This window comes from Humulus lupulus, chromosome 4 (genome assembly GCF_963169125.1).
Source record: "Humulus lupulus chromosome 4, drHumLupu1.1, whole genome shotgun sequence".
NCBI lineage: Eukaryota > Viridiplantae > Streptophyta > Magnoliopsida > Rosales > Cannabaceae > Humulus > Humulus lupulus.
Genome location: NC_084796.1, coordinates 32,719,790 through 32,739,618, shown reverse-complemented (window position 1 = coordinate 32,739,618; position 19,829 = coordinate 32,719,790).

Here is a 19,829-nt window from a genome sequence, read left to right as displayed (position 1 = left end):
TTACTGGAAATCTTTAATTTAACGAGCATATACACCTCCATGTTTCTCCCGATCTGGTTAGCAAGCATTTTTCTAACTAATTGTTGGTATGTAACACCGACATTTTTCAACCCAAATGGCATAACTTTGTAGCAATATATGTTATGCTCAGTCATGAAGCTGGTATGCTCTTGGTTTGCAGGGTTCATCGCGATCTGGTTATATCCAAAATATGCATCCATGAAAGACATGGGCTCGTGACCGGCTGTGACGTCTACCAACTGATCAATTCTTGGTAGTGGGAAACAGTCCTTAGGATAAGCCTTGTTGAGATCGGAGAAATCAATACAATTTTTCCACTTCCCGTTTGGCTTTGGGACCAGCATGGGGTTAGCAACCTAAATCGGGTATTTTGCTTCCCTGATAAATCCGCATTTAAGTAGGCGAGCTACTTCTTCTTCTAATCCTTCAGATCATATTGTCCCCAAAAGCCTTCATTTTTGGGACTTTGCAGGCACATTCTTGTCCAAGTTCAAAGTATGCATTATTATACTCAGACTGATTCCCACCATATCCTCATGCAACCAGGCGAAGACATCCAGGTTCTTCCTCGGGAATTTGTCCAACTCATTCTTCCTTTCAACTACAAGATTTTTTCCAACTTTGACAACTCTTGAAGGTACTTTTGGGTCGATATTTATTTCCTCGAGCTCTTCTATTGCTTTGAGCTCAGATCTATCTTCGCCTACTCACGGATCAATGTCATCCCGTTGGGCGACCTCGTCATGCCCTTCTCGAGGTTCTTTCGTCCTACGGGTAATTTCCATTACCCAGGACTCCTCTCCTCCTTCACCTATGACCATTGCCTGCTTCCCGGGTTGTGATTTTCCCTTCGTAGCAATGTTGTAGCATTCTATGGTAGTGAGCTGGTCTCCTCTTATTGTGCATATCCCCGAGGTTGAGTGGAACTTCATTGCCAGGTGTCGTATCGAGGTGATGGCCTCAAAAGCCATCATCGCGGGTTGTCCCAAAATCATGTTATACGCAGCTGGACAATCAATTACCATGAACTCAAGTATTTTAGAAATAGTTCGTGCCTCTTTTCCCAGTGTAACCACCAGTCTAATCGTCCCTATTGCCACCGTCCCTTCACTTGAAAATTCGTACAAAGTCATTGAGGTCTCCTTTAGATCGGTACGAACAATCCCATCTTTTCAAAAGTGGACCTGAAAAGCACATTTATTGAGCTTCCATTGTCTACCATTATTCTTAGCACCCTTCGATTGGCAAGCTGCACGATTACCACCAGCGGGTCATTATGATTGGTTGTCTTTCCAACCGCTGTTGTTTTGATAACCGCTGCTCCGGGACAAATTCCACACCATTATGAGTTTTCAACTCATTTATATACCTCTTTTGGGCCCCGCTACTTGTGCCCACCAAATGAGGTCCTCCAGAAATAATAGTTATATCTCCTCCTGCTATTGGGGGAAGGTTCACTCAGTTCTGATCTATCTGAGCTCCAGGCTGACCTGTCAGGGCTTCTGGAGCTGGATGAGAATTCTACTTAGCAGGTTGATTGGGAACAACCCAATTTTAGGCATATTGGGCTAATGGTCCAACCTGAATGAGAGTCTCATTCTCATCCTTCAGCTGGTGGCAATCATCAGTGTAATGACCGATGTCATTGTGGAATCAGAAAAACTTTGAAGGATCTCTCTTTGCCCTCTGATGCCTTAAAAGTTATGGTTTTTTTCCACGGGAGGCGATTAGAATTCGTAAGGAAGATATGTTCCCAGGTGTCTGTTAGGTTAGTGTAGGTGGCATAAACGTGCTTGAATTTCTCCACAAACTTGTTCTTCTTCGTGTCATTCGGGTTGCCCTCACCATTCCCCTTCCTCTTATTGTTTCCCGCTTAGTTATTTTGGGTAACATGTTGAGTCATAGCTGCAACACCTGTCACTGCTCCAGCAGGTTGGATAGGGTCCTGGCTGGTTCTTGCGACAGCAGATCGCACCTCTTCTAGGTTTATCCACTCCAGAGCCCGAGCCAAGAACTCATCTACACTTTTAAGTCATTTTCATTGGAGTTCTTGCCATAGGTCGCCTCCCACCAGGATTCATGTCCTCATCGCCATGAGCTTGGAGCTATCATCGGCGTCCATAGCTCGTGCTGCAACATTGGCGAATCTGCTCAGATTTGCTTTCAGAGAGTCACCAGATTGTTGTTTTACATTGGCCAATGAATCGGCCTCTACACGAGCTGCCTGTGAAGCTCGGAATGCTCTCTTAAACTCGGAAGATAACTTCTTCCATGAGCTTATCGAATGCTTCTTGTACTTTTTAAACCACTGTCTGGCAGGTCTGACCAGAGTCGCAGGGAATAGGATACATCTTAGATTAAAGCCGACATTGTGGGCCATTATCATTCTATTGAACATCCCGAGGTGGTCAGATGGATCTGTGTTTCCATCAAGCATCGTCATGTTCGGCATCCTAAAGCCAATAGGATACGTAGCTGCTGCAATGTTTAGAGCGAAAGGTTCAAGCTCCTCATCTAAGTCACAATCATCAATCCCTTTTCCAAATAAGGGCAATTTCATCTGCTCTTCCATCAAGGCCAGTCGCTCAAGGGTTAGGTCCTTGGTCTCTAGATTAGTTGGGGGTTGTTCAACAACTCCCATCCTATTGTACGCGTTTGATGGGTTGTTGTCCCTCCAAGCTCAAGCTTGGTTAGGTGGGACATTCCCATTGTCGTGTATGATAGACGGACCTCCCTCGTGTCGAGTATAGCTCATATCTTCCTTGCGAGCTGGATACCTTCTTTGTGAGTTCAAATGATCGCGCAGGTCAGGCTATGGATCGTACCAAGGACTTTGCGCTGAACTAAGGTGATTTCTCAGGTCACTCTCAGACCTGCCTCCACGCTGGGTCCCCGTCTAGTAACTTCCATTTGTGAAACTTACAGCCTGCGGCGGAGATCGAGGACCTGGATTCTCAGCACGTGCCTGTGGGGCGTAAGTATCTACTAACGGGGGAGGATTTCTCCTACTATTCCCACGAGCTGGACCATCTCATTGTGGGCGTGGTGGTGTAGAATGTCTAACCGATGACGGCGAATGTCTTATCGGTGAGGCTATCCTTGTTCCATCAAGATGAACTAAATTTTCCCGCCTTGACTTTGCCCCATTGTCACGAGTTCTCTGTGCTTGGGGTTCTGCTCACTGCACAGGTGGATTCGCTATGGTATTTTGTCTCCATGAACTTGTCCTAGCTCGCCCTGGCGAGTTGTTGTGAGCATTCCTGGGAATCTGTGCAGAAGGCACGAAACTGGGGGTCGTAGTTCTGATCGACTGACTGACATGCTGATGATGATTCCCGTGGTGACTAGTGGGCTGAGCACTTCAATGGTTTTGCTTTGAAGGTACAAAGCTCGAAGTGGCGATCCTGACAGAACGACTAAGTTTGGATTGGTTATTCCTGTGGGACTTATGAGACTCACTTTGCCTCTTTCTGACATTAACGTTGGTTGTAAGAGGGGGTAACCAAGCCAGAACCTCCTCGATTTGTCTGTTTTCCCTTATGAAATGGCTCCTTAATTGGGCATTCTCCATCTTGACGATAGTCAAATATCCTGGATTAGGATTTGGTGGGAGTGACGTTGAACTCCCAGTGTCGTCCTGACCCAATGGTTGCTTCCCAGGATGTTGTTGAACACCTAGGCCCCTCATAGTGGGAACAGCTGTATGATGGGCCTCCTGCCCGCCAGGCTGCTCCATTTCATTATCATGCATCGATCGAGTGAGCACCACGATGAATGTCGAATGAAACTTGTAAAGCACTAACTTCCTCTCAATGAAAGCACCAAACTATTGACGCGGTTTTTCACCAACAGTAGATTAAGAGATATAATAAGTTTATTAGTGCTTATTTGTAAAGCGTAATGAGATAATAAGAACCATTTTGTACACACACAACTTTAACATCGTTCAGTGGTTAAAATTCACCTAGTTCATGAGACAATATTATTGCTTTTCTCTCACAATTTCTGCAGAGTTTCAGTAATACATAAAGGCAGTCCCCTTTCCTGTCCATTATCCCTAATATTTATAGGGGAATTTCCTGGACAAGTTTGGCTAACCGTGTGAATAAATATGGTATACATTTAATATAGATTATTCCTATTTACATTGGGATATGATTTGATAACAAAATAGAATATACTCCTGCTATCTCAGATAATAAATGATAGATATGCAATACAACTTTAGCATTAATGAGCGTATAAGGAGCCTCATAGTCTCTTGGGATCCTTCAATATGCTTTCTGACCAGGTTTCCACGACCTGAATATCTCATCCAAGCTGGTGATCAAAGATTATCTGAACCTTAGCTCGGATTAAGCTCAGAGTGCCCAAAGGTGGATTTGGTCACTATAGGTCTCGAACTGGATTGTTATCCTAAGAAGCAGTTTGATAATAACATGTATGTCATTTTGTTGAGTCCCAACTCGAGCTACTCACATCATTGCTAACCAAAGGTTCTACTTGGTTTCTTTTCCACGTATTCATCTGCCAGTTGTACCCCGAGCTGAGTGATTAAACTCATGCAAATGTTTAGGGTACAACATATAGATATCTATTTCTAAGTTAGTTTTAAAAGTATATTCTGTTAAATATTTAGATATTTCGTTAAAGTTAACAAAACACACCGTTAAAACTAAAAATTTTCGTTATCTACACACTTTTTATATATAAGAGTTATGTAAAACTAATGTGGAATGCACGTTTACTTAGTTTTATTTAGAAAATGTATTAATTTATTTTTATTATGTAGTTTTTAATTATCATATATATTTTAAATAAATAAACAATGTCATATGTTATAAAAATATAATAACATAAATCTATTTTAAAAAAAACTAAATCAAAACATTTTCTTTAATTTAAAATACGATACACATTTTTCATACATAATGCTTTGGAGCATTCTAGTTTTAAAATTAAATATTTTTTTTATAATTTTCTTTTAGAAAAAATGCCTATAAATTTCAATATGATAAAATATAAAAAGAAATTATAAATTTTAAAAAAATTTATAGCCAACAAAAAATTTATATATAAACATATATTATTTAATTAATGACTAGAGCAATTAAAATTAGTAATTTCTCAATAAAAAATCTAAACGGCAAAATAAGAAAATATGAATATTTATCTCTTATTTCACTATTACATATATGTTTGGGTAAACAATATACGTTAAATGACAAAACAAATAATTAATAAAAGAAAGAAAATAATAAATTTAAGCTCATAAATATTTTTTGCTTATAGTTTTGAAAATATAATTGATATAGTAATTTAAATACTTTAATATAAGTGTTTAGAATATGTAATGAGAAATCATTATGGTTGATTTATTACATTTTATTTATTTATTTACATTACTTTATTACTTTTTTTAAAATTTATTTACCTTATTTAGACGACTTTTGTTGTACCCAAATTTCGAGAATAAATAAACAACATCGAAATATATGTTCATAAAGTGTAAGCACGAGATTAACAAGTGTTAGCATTATACTTATACAAATTGTCATGAAGTTTCATAGCTACATCATTAGCGCTCAAGCATGAGTTGTTTGCTCAAAAGCGTTAGTTTCCTCCAAGAGATGAGTTCGACAGACTGATCAAGCAAGGAGGTGGTGATAATTGGAATGGTGAGCTCGAGGCTGTGAGTGATCTTGAAAATGCGTTGAGGCAGTGATCAAGCTCAAAGACGCATTAAATACATACACAAAGAAGTTGTTTGGGAATTGCTATTTTTTGGGGATTGGTTAAAACCTTGTATTAATGTAGAGTCCAAAAACTTTACTTAGCTAGCTAGCTAGTAGTAGTAGTAGTAGTAGTAGTAGTAGTAGTAGTAGTAGTAGTAGTACTAGTAGTACTAGTAGTAGTACTAGCTAGTACTAGTTGTAGTATGTTTATTTTCGTGGATTTTGGTTCAAGCCGGGACGTAGTTGAACACTCGTAGCAACACTTATAGATTTTATAAGTTTAACCTATAGTTTAAGAATGTTAATTATAACATAAGGTTTGATTAATATAGTTGATTATGAAGATGATATTTATTATACAATAAGGTTTAGATAGAACCAATAAGATCATGACACTTGTCATGTGCATGTTTTTGAGAAATTAAGGAATAGTTTATTAAGAGTAATATTTGAAAACCCCAGAGTCTGCCAACAGCTTTGAAATCATTAAAGGACTCATTCAAAGCTGTTTACTCAATTCAAATTAGGCTGAAAAAGTGCAATTACGTGTATAATATTTCATCGTATGCCGATATACCGCAGCTCTAGGGGGCGATATATCGCCACTTGGGGAATACGAAAAACACGTAACTTCGCACGAATACTTTGACGAGCCTCGGGAATGCAAGCTCAGGCGATATATCGCCTAGCATGGGCGATATATCGGCTCTAGGGCATTATTTTTGAATAATTTTGAAAACGAGTTCAATTTATTCCATAACCTCTTGATAAGCTCAGAATCTTTTTGACTGAGTCTTAAGCCTCTGCTGAACGATTATTCAAATATTTTTCAATTAAAAGTCATTATTTTTATTCAAGCTAAATGAAGATCTTTTCATTCTTGAACTCTATAAATTGGACCTAGTACCCAGCCATTTCTTCATTCTTCAAGCTGAGTTCAAAGCCTTCAAGCAGCTAGGTTTACTTTAGAGTGTTAAACACTTGGGAAGTAAGGATAATAGTGTGTATTTCGATATTGAGGTGTAGTTCGGTTATAAGTGCATTCAAGGTATTCATATTCCTAGTTCCTTTCTGTATTGTTTCATTAGTTTTTATAGTTTTTCTCTACTTGAATCCTAACTTGTTGTTTTCCATTCATGGTTAGGCAATTAAATTCTTTGAACTTGCGGTTTCATTTCGGTAAGTGCTTCTTCTTGGTGGTTTAGATTCATTTCTTTTTCATCTTCTTCTTTTAGAAATACCACCTTCTCATTAATGGTTTTTAGGAGTGTTCCAAAATCTCGTCCTTGTTCTTACATCTCGGTAATTGGTAAGGAAAATATGATAGTTATTATATGCTTATATGATTATGTTATAATATGTTTTTATATGTTATGATTTATATATGTTTTGGGGATTATAGTTGCTAAATAGCAAACCCCAACATTTTTATGTTTTGGGGCTTATAGTTGCTTAAATAGCAAACCCCAACCCTTTTATATTTTTGGGGCTTATAGTTGCTTAGCTAGCAAACCTCATTGTATGTTGAGGCTTATAGTTGCTTAGTTGGCAAACCCTAATATTTACCATGTACATAGGTTAGAATTGTGCTATATGTTTATAGTATATGTTATAGTTTATAGTTTATGTTATGTTGCATGCTTCTAATAGATTTTCCTTGTTGGGCATTAGACTCATTCCTTTATTTTATATGTGCAGGAAAATAGTATGGCGGCGGGAAGATTTTTAGCAGCTTGGGATTGTGTATTGAGGGAGAATGGATTCGATGGACTGCGTGAATGATTCGAGGACGAAGTTGTTTAAGTCTTTTAATTATGATTTCTATGTATTTCCGCACTTAATTTTGTAACCAATTTATTTAAGATTTAAGTCATGTTTTATTTTATTTTCAAACAATAGGATCCCATATCCTACCTCAAATTTTATGTATTTTAACCTTTGCTTTACAGTTTTTAATAAAGTTATGACTATTTCGTATGTATGTTTTCTTAAGATTAGTGTCTATGTATAGTAGTTATTAATGGTCCAAAGTCTAGAATTAGTTCGGTCATTACAATTAAATCCCTATTTTTATGGGATCTTTATTTAAATAATGTCTTTTAGTTGTATTAATATTATTATTATTATTCGGGTATTCATTTGAATACATGTTGTAACTTCCCTAAACTTATGGGAAGATATTCTTGTAACCAGGTCTATAAATAGCCTGGATCTGGTCATTTTTACTAACACACAATTCTGTACTAAGAAACGCTCTGTGAAATTGCTCTTTCTTGAAGCTTTAACACAGACCTTAATAAAACTGACTCGTGGACGTGTGCAGATTTTAATTGATGAACCATGTAAAAATATTTTTCCTTTCTTTTCTTTGTTGATTAATTGTTTAATTGCTCTGCATAATTAAGTTGACAAAAAAACAGCGTCAACAATTTGATGCTTTCGTTGAGAGCATTAAGCAATTCTTCTTACCGTTTAGCACAAAGCTTCCCGCTTAGCAACAATGCCTACCTTGAACATTCGTGGAACCAATGGGCGACCATTCCCCAAATCCATGAGGAAAATACTCCACGAACCGAGGAGCATCCTTGAAGACCTGGCAAACAACCAGTCATGGATCTGAGTCCCGACGAGGAGAGCGCCTCATCATCTCCTAGAGAACAGTCTGGTCAAATTTTTAGACCTAATGAGCATGATTATTATAATCCAGAGAGATATGTGCCAGCAGTTGAGCTTAAAATTGGAGGCTGCGTGAACAGTTAGCCGAGGCAATGTGGCTAAATGAAGAGATGGAAAAACAAGCTGCCGAAACCCAGGCACCCCCGCAGAGGACCAGGGGGTGACCTCGACAAAGTATAGCTACCAGAATGGCCGAAAAAAGGGCCCAACAGGCTCAACCGAGGCCTAGGGAAAATGCTGGAGAAAACTTGCCCAGGGTGTCATCACGAAACCCTACCAGGAACAACCAAGCTAGGGACATTCCCCCAGACCCTGAGAATAACCGAGCCCCTCTGAAGCTTAGAATGATATCCCAGAACCTGCCGGGAATAATAATATAATAACCTTTAGTCTACGAGGCCAAATAATGAAAGGCCACCACTGTCTCCAATTAGGCATCTTCCATCACTAATTTCACATCCCTCCCCAACTCGGGGTGTACCCCAGCAAGCTCTCAGTGGAAATTGAGTTGGGGAGAGAGCGCCTCAGAGGCCTTCTCAAAGTGATAGCTGCGGGAGCCGGGACAGGAACCATCGTGCTCGACCCAAGCACAGGGGAGAACACGAGGTCCCACTAGGGGCACGTCAGGAGCATAAACAAGCTAGACAACCCTAACCATCTAGGAGTTATGTATCAAGGTCACAAGCAACCAGAATTAGGGTGCATGTGAATAATCCACCTCGCAATCAAATCTCACAACAACAACAACAACCAGAAAGAATTGTTAGCTTCCGTGATGGAAGTCAAGATTACCGCAGGTCAGTGAGTGTGTATAACACCGAACCTAGGTTTTATGAGAATTATGTGAATGGTTATCCTGATCTTCGGGACCACCTCAACCAAAACCGATAGCAGTTTTGTTGACCCTCGATTTTGCCAACGACACGGAGTCAAGAATACGACAAGAAATGAGATGATAACCAAGAGTTTAATCTAATGGTAAAGAATAAACACAGACGATTTATAGTGGTTCGGCCTCAATGAATAATAATGACCTACGTCCACTTAGTGCTATTATTAATATTGAATTCCAATGCCATGATCAAAGAACTAGGGTTCTTGAGTTTCACAAACCTCAGGAGAATTACAACAAGATGATGGATAATCGCACTATATGCTCTTTCTCTCAGTATTCAGGAAAAAGATTTAAAGGTCAAAAGTCCCCTCCTTGAGCTATTTCATGCATATTTATAGGCTCAAGGGGGGTTACATGGGCCAATGGGCCTTAACTACCCTTAATATCTGTGTATCAAGGCAATAAAGAGGAAATAATCAACGTAGTTATTACAAGATTACAATCTTTTAAGGAAATAAACTGAATCATATGACTAGCCTGGTCGTATCTAATCATCAGGTTTGACGATGCAATGTGTAGCTGGTCGATAACCGAACAACGCCTCCTTATTTTGACTCTGCCACGTGTCAACCACGTGTGAAAAATCCTTGCCACATCATCAGTAGCCGTTTTTGGGTAAACATTTGCCCCCCAAGTTTACTTTACTGCAACCAGCATAAAGTAAACTTAGGAAACTGACCATTCGCTTACCCCACCAGATCTGTCAGAGCCGCCCATGCCTTCTCGAAAAAAGTAATTAATCATGTCCAATCAAGTCTTTTTGGTTTCCCAAAAAATTGTTTGACGGCTATTGCACTTCCCCATACTTTGAAAGAAGTAATTCCATGATTACCTCTTTTATGGCACCAGGATCACTATAAATAATACCCCAAAATTACATTTTTACTTTTTACCTTTCACTCGCCTTCTCTTCTTCAAGAACTTTAAAGACCTTCGACTTTCAGAGCTCAAAAAACCCAGAAATTTTCATCGCTGATCTAAGGAACTTTCGCTCAGATGTTCAAAATGTTCGTGCTCATACTCTAACTTTCATCCAAGTAAGTTTCCTGAATCTTTCTGTCGTTTGAGATGCCATGCAAAACCATCTTATATCTGTTTTATCTCTGAGCTTTTGAATGTTCTTGGTTGAAGTTGTTTTGGGGTAAGTGGGTATATTGATCGATATTTGATAGGGTAGTGAAATAATGTTTTATAGGTGTTAGGAGCCAGTTTGGTAGTTAAGATTGTAGATTTAGGGCGTAAAATCGAAGTAAAAATTCGATTTTTAAGCTAGCTGAAAAACTGGGTTTTTCCTGCCCTTTCAGAGTTGAAGAGTTTTTCCTGAAAAACTATTCACTTATGCTTTTTAATCTATTTTCCAAACTGTTTGCAAGAAACTTAGTGTTTTTGCTAGAATGCTGCTGGCCGTATAAAAGCTTAACTTTTATACGCGAGCAACGTTATTCCCACTTTCAACACAAGTTTTTAGGCTCCAAGTTCTCATCTCCTCTTTCCTGTTCGCAGATTTTCATGCAAGATCTGTGAGGAGGTGAGAGACCAATTGACAACGACCTACTCGCTCAACTGCTCGTGGACGAAGAACAGCCGTCATTACTCATTCCGGACATCCCTTTTTCTTGAATTCCACCGAACAGACCTCACTCAAACCCTTCAACCATGGGTAGAGTAAAATGCATTGCCTAGAAAAAGAAACCATCAAAACCTTCTGAAAACCAGCATGCCCCTCATCTGGAAATTCCCTCGACCAGTGGTAGAGCTGAGAGCACTCGCGAGCCAGGAATCCAAGCTCAAGCCCAACTCAGAAACGTCATTCGACCAGATGTCGAATGGTACGTCGGCCCTCCTAGTCGAGTAACGATTAGGATGATTGCCAATTATATCATGAAGTATGGGCTTCGTAGGGTGACCCTAATCCAACCCACCAGAGACCAATGAGTGAATCTGCCTGGAGGCTCGTATAGGTCCTGGTCGAGGTATCATATCGAGGCAGGAGCAATCCCGCCTCTCCATCCTTTCTTCCAAGGAGTGGCCAATTATTTTGGGGTCACTCCTTTCCAAATAACCCCAAATGGATATAGAATGCTCTCTGCACTCTATATCCTTTATAGTCATAATAAGTGGCCAGTCCCCACGCCACATGAGGTCAAATACCTGTTCGGCCTAAAATCCAACCCCAACCAAGAAAACACGTGGTTCTACCATTTCTGCCACCGGGAAATGACCCGCACTTTCCTGAGTGATACTACTTTCATATCCAACATGGGGAAGTATCACCTGGAGTACTTTCTAACAGTCGACATGGTCGCTAACAACCTGGCTTTCACACAAGGAGGTAATATCTTTGCACCCCTGGTTGTTTATTTTTCTTTAATTCATCATGCATTTCCCTTAGATTTTTAGTGCCTTTCAGGCCCATGGCTGCTGTAACGACCCAAATTCGCTAATAAGGCTTAAGGGCCTTGAATAGCGTGTCAGGAGGGCATGATGGGATTTATGTGTGATTTTAATGATTTAAATGCATGGTTATGATTTAAAGCATGTTATATGACCATTTGTTTATCTGAGATGCATGACTATGTATGTTAGTATGCATGTAGGCCCGGACCGTGTTAGAAGGGCATAATTGTAATTTTGGCCATGATTGGGCATAACTGTATTGATATGTGTTGATTGTTGAGACCCCAGTGGTATGTGGGTGTATCTGTGCTTTGTGACTCGAGGCGATCCCAGTGAGCAGGCTAGCGGAAAGTGATGACGGGAATTTATACCCGGCTCGGGGCGAGCCTGGGGGTATGAACAGGAATTCAGAGAATAGATTGAGATTTATTTTGATGATGGGGAATATTTATTTGGTGGTTTATCGAGTGTTGGAAAGCAACGGGAAAATATTAGGGACACTTGAGGATTAGCGGGAATTGGGTAAAATGACTAAAACAGCCCTACTTGAACAAAAGGATTTAGAATTTATAGGGAGGGCGTTTTGGTCATTTGGCTTTTGGAGATAGGTTTTTTTATAAGGCTTTATAGAGAGAGGGAATGCTGAAAGAAAAAGAAAAGAAAGAATAAGGAAAGAAAGAAAAGAGAGAAAACAGGGGGGGTTTTCTCAAGGAACGGTTTGTGCGTTCTTGCACCGTTCCTCTCCGTTTTTCTTGGGGAAAAGCTCGGTGGAGAGCTAGGATAGGCTGGGCATCAAGAATCTTAAGGTTATACTTGAAGATTTGGCAAGGATTAGCAAGAACACATCAACTTTTGAGGTAAGTTTTAGAGATTTCAGTTTTAAGGGTTTTTGATGGTTTGAGCTGTGTTTTGAGCTGAGTTGATGGGAATTTTAGGGAATTTCTGGGCAAGCCTTGATGAGGAACAAGCTAAGGAGGTCTAGGGTTGAATCAAGGTCGAAATTTGCATCAATGGTAAGAATTCTAAGCCTTTAACTTTGTTGTTGACTGAATTTCTGAGTTTAGGGTTGATCATGGTAGATTTTGAGTTTTGGGTTGCTTGAGCTTGGGATTGAGTTCTTGGGATGCTTGGGATGAGTGTGAGGTGTTTATAAGCTTGATTTTGGGTTTGGAAAAGGTTTGGGGAAGTTTGGTTTGAGATTGGTTGGAAGAAATCGCAGAAATGCGATTTTGGGATTTCTGGGCTGCAACTAGCGCTACAGCGCTAGTCAGTGGGCACTGTAGCGCTAGTCCCTGTTTCTGGAAGGGTGTTCTGCTTGTAGCACTACAGCGCCCTCTTTAGAGCGCTGTAGCGCTGCACTGTTCACAGAGGGGAATTTTTGAGTTTTGATGAGGGATTTTGACCTAGGGTTCGGGGCTTGTTTCCGCCACTTTGTTTTGGGGATTTGGGACTTCCCGGGGGCTCGGGATTGGTCCCGAGGCTAGGTATTCGGACTTGGGGTTCGGTGTTGACTTTGACCTATGTTTGTGCCTAGGTGTGCGCTAGGGCTCGAGTGGGATCGTGCTCAAGGAGTCAGGTGATCTAAGCTATTGATTGGAAAGGTAAGAAAACCGTAACACCCGAGAATAGGGCATGGCCCCAGATTGTATTATGTGCAAATGTTTAACCTTAAATGAATCATGATGTGTGTGAATGATTATTTCGAATGTACTATATGTGTGATTGTGATGAAATGAACGGCAAGGGCCGAGTACGGCGTAGGCCGGGGCGGCCGTGGGGCCGAAAGTAACACACAGCACATGAGATGCTATAGTCAGGGCGGGGCCCGGTGGATACATGTGTTATGCTATATTCAGGGTGGGACCCAAGGGATACATGAGTTATCCTCGCGGTGAGAACCGATACCCCAGGCTTCGGTAAGGCTCTGGGGCGGCTTGGCCGTGTTTGCTTAGTCTAATGGTTGACTTGTTTATCTGTGGATTATCTGTTATGATAAACTGTATAAACTGCATATGTTATGTTCTGCATGAGTTTTCTTGCTGGGCTTCGGCTCACGGGTGCTCTGTGTTGCAGGTAAGGGCAACGACTGAGTCAACCAACCATGAGTACGGAGAGCGTGAAGCGACGCGTACATGTTTGGCCTGCCCGACTGCTTTGGTTGGGGGTTTATTTGAAAATGGCTGTAATAATCTATGATTTTAGAACTGATCAACTGTAAACTTATTTCAAGATGTAAATAGCTTTCAAACATTATTTTGGGATCCCAAATGTTTATTACTTGAGGTTTTTATTGAAACAACGCATTTTTAAAGATTACGGTCTTAACTTTTAATTAGTCACACTTTTGTTTCAAAACCTCGGTTAGTGAGTTCATTGCACATTGTTTTGTCTTAAAAACTCACTTAGTAACGGCTCTAAGGAAGTAGGGCGTTACAACTTGGTATCAGAGCGAGCCAAGGTTTATTGGTTCTGGAGATCGACCGAACATGTACGCTCGCTGTCAGTGACAAGCTCGACTCAGGGTTGGTTGGTATGAATGATTGAAATGTTTGAATATATGTTTGAATGCCCTGTTTGCCTGCTTATTTATATGGAGCATGAGGAATGAGATGACATATGCATGAGATACTGATAGGGCCTGGCCCTTGACTGTTGCATGTTGAGATCAATGTGTGCTGAATAACATTATTATGCATGTGGATGAAAATTGGCATAATGGTTCGCATATTGAGTGTATGTGGTCAATTTTTCTGGATTAAATTCATATGTTATATCTGTTTATTGGCTTGTATGAAGCATGATGAGTATGGATATACTTAGTGATGATTGAATCTAGTAGCTAAATGTATATCATTGTGGATTTGACCTAGTAGATGCTTGTGTGTGCATTATACTTGTGGATATTTGGACTTAGTTGTGGTTGGTTCAGGGTATGAACCTCTGAGTTCAGGAGTTTGGTCGGTTTTGACGGATGAACTCAAGTTGTTGGTTCCTAGGAGGGTTTGGGGACCTGATATTGTGTCGGAAGGGGTTTCTAGACATAAGTTGGAGTTGAGATCTCCAGTGATCCCTGGAAGCAGCAGCAGTGAGTCACTAGTGTGTGAGTAGGCTGTGGAGTTTGTTAGTTGAGATGGGATAGAAGGACAGCAGATTTCTCTGGGGAAATAGCTGATTTCGATGTTTTAACAGTAAGGTTACCGATGTTGGTTTACTGTGAGGTATGGACAGATAAGGGTGTTATCCTCTAGTTTTGAGGAAAGTTCAGGTTGACAAGGAATTATCAATGGATGGGCAGAGTTAGTTCCACCCTTGGTTAAGAGTATGAGAGATCCTGATTAGAAGATTGTGTTAATGTTGAGGCAGAGAGATGCCTGGAAATGGTACTCGGGCTGAGGTACTGGCTTATTGAGTTGGAAAGAACCTAGATGATGAATGGTTAGAAGAGATTTTAAAGACATGATTAGAACCGTGGAGACTGGTGGGCTTATAAGTTTGGTTTGGACTGTTGGGGGTAACAACAGTGTAAATCAATGGGTTTGGTGAGTTGGGCGATTCATTTCGGAAATGTATACTGAGGGATATACCTGGAATTGATGGCGACCCATTTAAGGACATGAGATCTGGAATAGTCTAAGGCATTTGGGCTGCTCTGAGGAAAGAGTTTATCATCTGCACGTGGATGGCGGAGAGGGTAGTGTTGTTCGAGGAACTAATGGTTGATGTTCAGAGCATGAGTGCTGGAGCCGCTTATGGCGGAGCTTCCTTTGATGGAGTTAGTAAAGGTAGATTCGTGATAATCAAGTTGATAGAACCCCGGATAGTTCGGTGGCTTCTGGTTGTGCCAGAAAGGGGGAAAGGTCTGATTGATAAGATGGTACTTTTGTTGATAGGACGCAGCGAGGTCGAATTCTCGATTTTGAGGTAAAAGGACCCCAGACAGTGCTTGGGCACCTAGATTGAGATTGGAAAGAAGCCTGATCGAATAGGTAGTTATCGAGATGGCGACAGGAACCAGGAGGTTATTTGGTATGCATATGAAGAAGAGGATGCCACCTGAGAGGAGGTCAGGTGAGGGCATGACTTCTACGTAAAATCACTCAAGATGTTAGGATGGGTTTCCCATGGTGCGGGAAACAGAGAACTAGAATGCAGCGTTACATTCAAAGTTCGAGGCTGAGTCCTCAAGGATGAGTATTTAACTGACGAGCTTATGCTCTGGGCATGTAACGAACTGGAAGGGCTCGGTGTTGAAAATGTTCCGTGAGGGAGATGGATATAGAAAGGAAGCCTCGAAGGTGCTATTCGAGAGGTTGATGATAGTAATACTTATTGAGAAAGAATTTGAAACCTATGGCAGGTGAATTGGGATGCAAGTGATCAAGAAGTTCATAGTAATAACGACAAGGGTTGTCTTAAGGAAGCTTTAGCATGAGTCGCAGTGAGCGAGCTGATTAGTTAAGAAATAATCATGGATTTTTGAGGATATCATCTGGAGTATGTGATTGAGACTGAGTGGAACAGAGCTGACCAGTGGGAAAGCTATGTGGGTATGCAAAGAAAATATTTAGGGGATACTTCAAGGTTAGGCTATAGATAGAATTGGTATAAGGAATGTTGTAAAAGACAGTTTTGGCCGACAGAAAGTCTATCGAAGCAATTAAAGGAATCTGAGCCTGGTATAGCCAGTGTGTTATACTGCGGGGATCGTTAGCATCGTCGGGTTAGAACGAAAAGCTCAATGTTGGGTATCAGTGGGGACGATGTCTCCAAGAGTTGATCTACGACCTGGTTATTACCAGTTGGAAACCAAGGATTGAGACATTTCGGGAAATTGTCTAGTTTACACCGAGTAGGGTGTGAGGAGCTGGTAACAAAGACTCTAGAATGGTTCAAGCTGCAGCAGCATAGGTAAGTTCTTTAGGCAGAGAATGCATGAACAGTGTGGAAAAGTCCCCTTCAAGCTCATGAGCAGTGCGTGTGGATTACTCCCAGACGGAAATGGTGAGCAATGATTATGCGAAAGACGTTTGTATCCAGAAGGCGGAGTCTCAGGTAAGGTTCTACGGAGTGTTAGTTTGGGGGTCGTCAGGAGTACTCAGTTTAGAGCTACAAGAAGAAAGGACAGGTATGTGAAGATTTGATCTGAAGTCACAAAGAAGCTAATGAAGAACGTCCGAAGAATTGAAGGCATAACAAGACTGGTAAGCGCGTCATCTATTGCACAAGCATCTCCGGGGACAACTACATCAGAGACGAGGAGAACAGTAAAACTTGAGGTTAGACGGACTGAGTGGTGTCACATCAGAAAGAAATTCAGAGGGCAAGGTAAGAATTGATTGATACCTAGTGAGGCCGGATTATGTGTGTGATAAGGTTAAGTAAAGAGTGATTGCATAAAGGACTTGATCTATGTTGAGGACATGGATTTGTGGGGGTGCATTACGGATTATGCACGCCCAGGCGCATCTGGCGCGAGGTTGGATCGAACCTTGCGGGAGACGAAAGTATGGATCATGGTTGATACACTTGGAACGTTAAGTCGACTGTTGTACATGGCATAAGGTATTTAAGTCTTGGGTATTAGTAAGAAAGGTTAACGTTGAGACCCAGAGGTGGTGAAAAGTAGCAGACAAATGATCAGTGTTTGAAATCCTCGATTGAGCGAGGGGAGATATAATTGGAGGCGGAACTCCTAGCTGTGAGGCGTGTGTCAGTCAGGGGATAGCGCCATAGACTGTAATAGAGTGGACAAGGCGACGAACGAGATTGGCGTAACGTTGGCAGGTATGATTAGCTGGTGAGTGTCACTGAGCTACGGAATCCGAAGTGTCGGCTTTGGTTGAAGCAGGGAAGGACCCTGCTAAGGTGGTACAAGTTGGGATACCAGGAATGGATGAAAGATCCAATTAGATTCGGTTTGTGAATGAGAATTCTGAATGGACATCATTCCACCTCCTAGGGTATGTCGTACCGGGAGGGTCGAGCGGGTGACGGAATATAGTGTTTCCCTTTGGACCCTGAGGGGTGAGGTGATGTGGTAGTGTATCATGGGAATAGACCACTTTAGACCTTGAGTAAATTGTTTGGACATGAAAAGTTTTAACTCGGTTGTTTGAGTTAACGTGTTGGATCAAGTGAACTGGTTTCAGGGTAAAACGTCGATGATACGGAATTGAGACCCCATAGTATTTTAAATTGTTCGAATGGATTTGGAGGACGAAAGGAACAGAGTGGGAACCTGGAATTATCAGTTGATTGCAAGTGGAATGGCAGTCTGAAAGTTTATCAAAGATCTTAAAGGATTAAGCGCTGAGTAGGCGAATACTTGAGGTATTAAGGGAAGTGTAATCCCTGGTAAGTTAGTCATGGTGGCAGTTGCTGGTGTCTTGTTAATGTAACGCGACATAGGGCTTGATAAGAGGTGAAGGATAGTGAATACTACGGTTTGGCTTTAGTTCAGAGAGAAAGCCAGAGAGGTTGTTGGGATTCTTAAGGCAGGAGTGTCTGCCTATCTGAAAGAATAGAGATCTGGTAAATTGTTAAGTTATGAGGAAATAAAGTTCCGGAAGGAAAGAGTTGCATCTCTGCGTAATAACAGACGAGGATCTGTAAGGTGTTCAGAGAAAGAAGGGAGAGTTCTAACTCTTGATTCAACAGAAAATTCTGAAGTTGTACTAAGGGTTAGGCCAGCGGGGCCTACAAGCTGATCCCACCTAGTAGAGGTGATGACTTTTGAGTATCTCTGGAATCAGGAATAAGACAGTGAATTGGTCATTGTAATCTAGGCAGGCCCTGAGGCTTCAGCAGGGTTGCGGTGTAAGCAAGAAGCTATCGAGAGCATGGCTATTAGACAAAATCTTGAGGGGCAAGATTGTTACTCTTGTGAGAGTGTCATCGAAAAGTAAAGTAAAGGCGGTGGGCCTTGGAAGTTATGGTCAGAGCTGCGGGTTTATTGACTGATGTGTTTGGATAAATTTTGAGGACGAAATTTTTATGAGGAGGGGATAGTTGTAACGACCCAAATTCGCTAATAAGGCTTAAGGGCCTTGAATAGCGTGCCAGGAGGGCATGATGGGATTTATGTGTGATTTTAATGATTTAAATGCATAGTTATGATTTAAAGCATGTTATATGACCATTTGTTTATCTGAGATGCATGACTATGTATGTTAGTATGCATGTAGGCCCGGACCGTGTTAGAAGGGCATAATTGTAATTTTGGCCATGATTGGGCATAACTGTATTGATATGTGTTGATTGTTGAGACCCCAGTGGTATGTGGGTGTATCTGTGCTTTGTGACTCGAGGCGATCCCAGTGAGCAGGCTAGCGGAAAGTGATGACGGGAATTTATACTCGGCTCGGGGCGAGCCTGGGGGTATGAACAGTGTTTACCGAGTTTTTCGGAAACGAATACAAACAGAATAATAAAAAGATAAGAACTGTAGAAGTGCTGAAATGTAACTAAACAAACAGTGTTTTTACGTGGTTCAGGCGTTAACAAGCCCTAGTCCACAAGTCGATGTTATTATACTTGGAAAAGGTTACAGTAAGATGGCTGGTGGACAAGAACTTCACACACTCACAGTGTTTCTCTCAGGTCCTCTTGAAGAAGATGAAGCTAGAGAGATTTTGGTAGAGTTCTTGCTCTGTGATTTGTTGGCCGTCCCTCTTCTTGTAAAATGAAGGGGTCTTTATAGCTAAGGTTTCGGATTAGGGTTTTTCTCCACGTACATGAGTCTTAATTACATCAGCCATAAATAGGGGATACAATTACTGTAGTAGCATGGCTACAAGACTCTATGTGGGTATATTTACGTGAAAGTATGGGGAACCCACAAAGTTAGCCGTCTTTTCCAAGTTGTCAGCGGAACAGTAGGCGAAAAGGTACCCTTAGGCGTGCTGGGATGTGTGCGGCTTTGACCTGACGGGCGTGTCAGGCGGGATTCTATGTCAGGCGGATATCATTCCAAATATGCCTCCTCCAGGACTCGACCGTTTGGCTTTGTTCCGTGCGAGGCACGGAACTGTTTCCGCGGAGACCACTCGAAGAGCTTCTCCTGGAAGGGGCTTCCCCGAAGGATACCCCTTCGGGAGTCCGGGAGA